Source organism: Oncorhynchus mykiss, chromosome 13 (assembly GCF_013265735.2).
Source record: "Oncorhynchus mykiss isolate Arlee chromosome 13, USDA_OmykA_1.1, whole genome shotgun sequence".
NCBI classification, from domain to species: Eukaryota; Metazoa; Chordata; class Actinopteri; order Salmoniformes; family Salmonidae; genus Oncorhynchus; species Oncorhynchus mykiss.
The window spans coordinates 34374095-34380151 of NC_048577.1; positions in this window are offsets into that span (position 1 = coordinate 34374095).

A 6057-nucleotide genomic window follows, 5' to 3' on the forward strand; every position below is an offset into this window, starting at 1 on the left:
TCAAGATGTGTTGGTATCTGTACTGATGGCGCAAAAGCCATGACAGGGCGACATAGTGGAATGGTAACGTGTGTGCAAGCAGTTGCTCCCGACTACACTTGGGTTCACTGCAGCATCCACCGAGAGGCTCTTGCTGCCAAGGGAATGCCTGACAGCTTGAAATACGTTTTGGACACTACAGTGAAAATGGTTCACTTTGTTAAAGCAAGGCTCCTGAACTCGTGTTTTCTGCACTATGCAATGACATGGGCAGCGACCATGTAACGCTTTTACAACATACAAAAGAGGTGTGCTGGTCATCAAGGGGCAAAGTATTGACACTTTTTTTTAAATTGACAGAGCTTAAAGTTTTCTTTATTGACTATAATTTTCACATGTCTGACCCCTTGCATGATGATGACGTTTCTCACATGACTGGCCTATCTGGGTGATGTTTTTTCTCGCCTGAATGATCTGAATCTAGGATTACAGGGACTATCCGCAACTATATTCAATGTGCGGGACACAATTGAGGCTATGGTTAACCCTTGTGTTGTCTTAAGGGTAAAAAATGACCCGCCACTATGTTCAACAGCAGAGAACCTCCCTTGATATTTTTTCAACTTGACTTTTCCTAGAGTGACCCCAACATTAGAAAAAGTGAAACATCGCCTTTGTTCATATTTCCATGAAAGCTGTTCACCACCAGGGTACAAAGATTGTCTTAGGGTCATTTTTGACCCGGCAGTTATAGAATCATTTACACACCACAAAGACAGACACACACACACACACACACACAATGAGAAATGTAGATCATTTGTGTTACTTATTGAACTCAGACAAAACTAAAACTTTCTTGTGCATGTGTAGCATCTCCCCTCCACGACCACACACATATCTCAAGTTCACAGACAAAATAAAAACAATTTCGGACATAATAAACATTTCTTGACAGCATTGTTTACTAATGGGGAATGCAGTCAGAAGCTGTAAAGGTGCTGCAGATGAGTTCTCTCTTTACTGAAGCCATGAGTGTACGTTTCAGTGCCCAACAGGTCGTAGGTCAGATTTTTTTTCAGATGTCCAGGATGAGCAAGAGAACAATGATTTAGAACAGGTGATATCTGAGGAAGATAGGGAAGAATGCAACCCAAAGCACGATGCACCGTCTTCAGACGAAGAAGAAGAAATCCGCCAAGCTGAAAGAGACATTTTTGTCAAAGAACAGCAAAATAACATGGTCCTTGCCATCCTGCCCTGGTTGTCAAATGGTGTTAACACAAAATGTCAAGGATGACCCCAGGGCCCACAAGACATGCAGTTACACATGCCCAGGACATCGCCTCAACATTCTATATGTTCATCACACCAGCCATCGAAAAAAATCATCCTGGAGATGCAAATTTTGGAGGGTTTCTGTAAAATGGAGACAACTGGAAAAGGATGGATGAGATTGACCGGCGTGCCTACATAGGGCAGCTAATCTTAGCGGGTGTGTATAGGTACCGAGGCAAGGCTGCGTGTAGTCTCTGGGATGCAGGGAGTGGAAGAGTGATTTTCCGTGCCACGATGCCACAAAGTCTTTCACACTTTCTCAAGAATGCTATGATTTTGATAACCGTGAGTCAAGACGTGTCAGAAACAAATTGGCAGCCATAAGAGAGGTCTGGGAGAAGTGGGTTGAGCATCTGCCATACCTCTACAGCCCTGGGCCTAAAGTAATAGTGGATGAACAACTGGTTCCATTCAGAGGTACATTTTTATGTTCATATCTGTAATGTAACTGATTTTCACAGTTAATTTGATTATGTATTGCTGTAATATCATTGATTTATATGATTGTTTTCTGTGACACTAATAACTTTTGTCAAAAGGTCGCTGTCCTTTCCGACAGTATATGCCCAGCAAGCCAGCAAAGTATGGCATCAAGATATGGGTGGCCTGTGACGCACAATCCAGCTACGCTTGGAAGATGCAAGTCTACGCAGGGAAACTGACCAGTGGAGGCCCGGAGAAGAACCAGGGGATGCGGGTTGTGCTTGATGTGACAGACGGACTGAGTGGGTACAATGTCACGTGTGACAATTTCTTCACCTCTTAGGAACTCAGCGAGCAGCTCTTGAAGAGGAAGATCACCATGATTGACACAGTTAAAAAGAACAAGCCTGAGCTCCCCCCTGCACTCCTCGCAACAAAGGGGGGAGAGGCCTTCTCATCAAAGTTTACCTTCACCCCCACCTCCACTCTAGTTTCTTATCTCCCAAAAAGGAACAAGATTGTGGTCCTCCTGAGCACACTGCACAAAACGGCTGAGATCAGTGATCGTGAGGAAAGGAAGCCAGCCATCATCCTGGACTAGAACCACAAAGGAAGTGTTGACAACCTGGACAATGTGATTGGAACTTACAGCTGCAGGAGGCCCCTGGTCATCTTCCATAACATTGATGTGTCCTCAAACAATGCCTTCGATATGGAACATGATCAACCCTATTATCTTATTTTATTCTTATTTATTATTTATGCACCTTGTGGGTGGGTGCAATGGTTTTAGAAAATGGGAGAAGACTAGTATTTTGTAGTTGAATTCCTCATTGTACAGTATATAAGAATGTATCACTGTGTTGCCAAAAACATTCAAGACTGTTATTGTTTCCCTTCAATAAAATGCATTCAGAACTACTTTCTGCACATCTATTTTCTTAGGCTATACAAGTGCTATCTCTTGCAAAACAAATGTTTACACATATGCAGTACCTTAAGCAATAATAATAATACATCTCTACTTTAGAATATTAAACGATTATGGCAGGTGTGTTGTAATAAAAACGAGTGGTGTCCACTGATTAAATGCAATCTTTGCATTGTGAAGAGGGAAAACCCAGATATATACCCAAATTTTGTGATGAATGACCACTTGTTACTTCGTGTAAAATAGATTTGGGGTTTAAAATTCAATTAAGCTGCTTTATTTTAGGGGTTTAGTGAAGGTGGGTTAAAAAAATTACCCTTAGGACAAGGGGAGTATACAGAATGTTAAGACTACACAAGGGTTAAGAAGTTGGCTCAATTCTCTGTCTGTGTGAACAAGGACAACACACAGGTCTTTCCATCATTGTATGATTTTTTTGTGTGCAAATGAACTCAAGCTCACGAACAATGTCAAATGTGATATAGCGAAGCACCTGAGTGAGTTGGTTGCGCCATTACGCAGGTGCTTTCCCAAAATGGATGACACAAACAACTGGATTCATTATCCCTTTCATGCCCTGCCTCCAGTCCACTTACCAATATCTGAACATGAGAGCCTCATCGAAATGGCAACAAACATTTCTGTGAAAATTTTATTTAATCAGAAGCCACTGCCAGATTTCTGGATTGGGCTGTGCTCAGAGTATCCTGTCTTAGCAAATCGCGCTTTTAAGACACTGATGCTCTTTGCAACCACATACCTATGTGAGAGTGGATTCTCGGCCCTCACTAGCATGACAACTAAATACAAGCACAGACTGTGTGGAAAATGATTTTAGACTGAGACTCTCCAATACAACCCAACATTGCAGAGTTATGTGCATCCTTTCAAGCACACCCTTCTCATTAACCTGTGGGGGGTTATTCTCAATTTTCGATGAACAATTCAAGTTTTATATGTCAGATTTCTAAATAAAGAGCAAAATGATTGATTATTCTATTATTATTTGTGCCCTGGTTCTTAAGAGCTCTTTGTCACTTCCCACGAGCCGGGTTGTGACAAAAACTCACTCGTTCTTATGTTTAATAAATGTATCTTAAAGTGTGTGTGTGGCAAAAAACAAAACAAAATTGAGAGTGCGCTGACCCTGGTGCTAGAAGGTGTACACAGCTTGAGGTTGAATATTTGAAGGGGTACGGGACTTTAAAACATTTGGGAACCACTGCTAATCACACCAAATCATTTATGACTAAAACATATCGTTCCTGTATCATATCAGAGTCCATGTATCTAGATGCGTATCTAGATACATGGGCTCTCAAATTTACTAGGGAGCTGCACATCCCTAGTAAATATCTCATGGCCCTTTCTAATGTTGCTCTGTTTTGTCTTCTAGATATATCTGTTGTCTTGTCTATGTATTGTTGTAACGATATTACCACTCGCATGTAAATAAATAAAACATTTTCGGTTAACTTTTGTTCATTTGTTTTTCATAATATTTAGACTTAAAGAAAAGGTGAAAGTTGTGCACTCTACTCTCTATTATCGTAAAAAAAAATCAACCATGTTGTAATGTAGAGTGCTTCTTTTATTTCTTGATCAAAGTTTAGGCTCTTTTAGTCATCAGCACCCCTGTAAAATATCTTGTTTGTGTCTTTTTTCAGAATTTCACCACTAGAGTGTAGTAACTATGTGCACTGCATAGATCCTGTGGCTGGGCCTCTGTGAATTATGTTGCTAACTGAAGGCTGGTTAGATAATCTATGGGTTGACAGATTGAGCCTGTGGCTCTTGACAAAGTCAACCCTGAAGGCTGTCAAAAGCCTGAAGAGAAATAGCCTATCTAAGATGGGTCTTCAATGGCTTCCACAAGCAATGTGTTCAATTTCTTTCCACCTGCCTTTGTAACTTAACATTATAAGCTGTTTACAAAACTTGCACTCGTATTCTTGAAAAGACAGGCCCTTTGTCGGCGCTACTTGGCACTTGAGAGCCTGCTCTCCCTCTCACTTTTCATACTGTCACAGTTACCTTCCCTGCGTCATGCTTCACTCCTCACCAGTGGTGTAAAAATACTTAAGTCGTTTTTGGGGTATATGTACTTTACTATTTCTATTTTTTTGTCAGCTTTTACTTCACCACATTCCTAATGCAAATATTGTACTTTTTAATCCATACATTTTCCCTGACTCCCAAAAGGACTTGAAAAAGGTTCAATTCACACACTTATCAAGAGAACATCCCTGGTCATCCCTACTGCCTTTGATCTGGTGGACTCACTAAGCACAAATGCTTAATTTGTAAATGATGTCTGTGTTGAAGATAGCCCCTGGCTATCTGTAAATTAAATTAACAAGAAAAGGGTGCCGTCTGGCTTGCTTAATAGAAGGAATTTGAAATTATTGATACGTTTACTTGAGTCATTTTCTATGAAGGTATCTTTACTTTTACTCAAGTATGACAATTGGGTACTTTTTCCAACACTTCTCCTCACCAGCTGCATTTCAATTTGCTCCCTGGGATGCAGCAGGCGGGGCCAATGTCAGAGCTGTGAAGAGTTGGTTATACAGACCGTTTGACCCACTTCTGATCCATGAGGCAGCAGCTTCTGCAGCTATTAGGTTACATTCTCCTCTCTTTGCGGTTGAGGGGTAGGGTGGTTTGATAATTCTCTTCGTAGATCATATTCCACTCCACTGTGGACGCAAGTGAAAGGGATCTTGTTTTTCTGTCTTCAATGTCATCCAGTAGTCTCATCAAACAGCATCAGTCCTACTTTGTTTTTGTCCCCTGTTTCTAATGACTGGGAGCTCCCTAGCTTTCTCTAGGGCAGTTTTACACAGACAATTGCTTGTTGTTTATGTTATAGTGCATTCGGAAAGTATTCAGACCCCTTGGCTTTTTCCACAATTTGTTACGTTACAGCCTTATTCTAAAATGGATAAACAAAAACATCAATCTACACACACAACACCCAATAATGACAAAGCAAAAACAGATATCCAGTGTGCACCTTATTTACGTAGGTATTCAGACCATTTGCTATGAGACTCAAAATTAAACTCAGGTACAGTTGAAGTCGGAAGTTTACATACATCTTAGCCAAATACACTTAAACTCAGTTTTTCACAATTTCTGACATTTAATCAGAGTAAAAATTCCCTGTCTTGGGTCAGTTAGGATCACCACTTTATTTTAAGAATGTGAAATGTCAGAATAATAGAGAGATTTATTTCAGCTTTTATTTCTTTCATCACATTCCCAGTGGGTCAGAAGTCTACATGCACTCAATTAGTATTTGGTAGCATTTCCTTTAAATTGCTTAACTTGGGTCAAACGTTTCAGGTAGCCTTCCACAAGCTTCCCACAATAAGTTGGGTGAA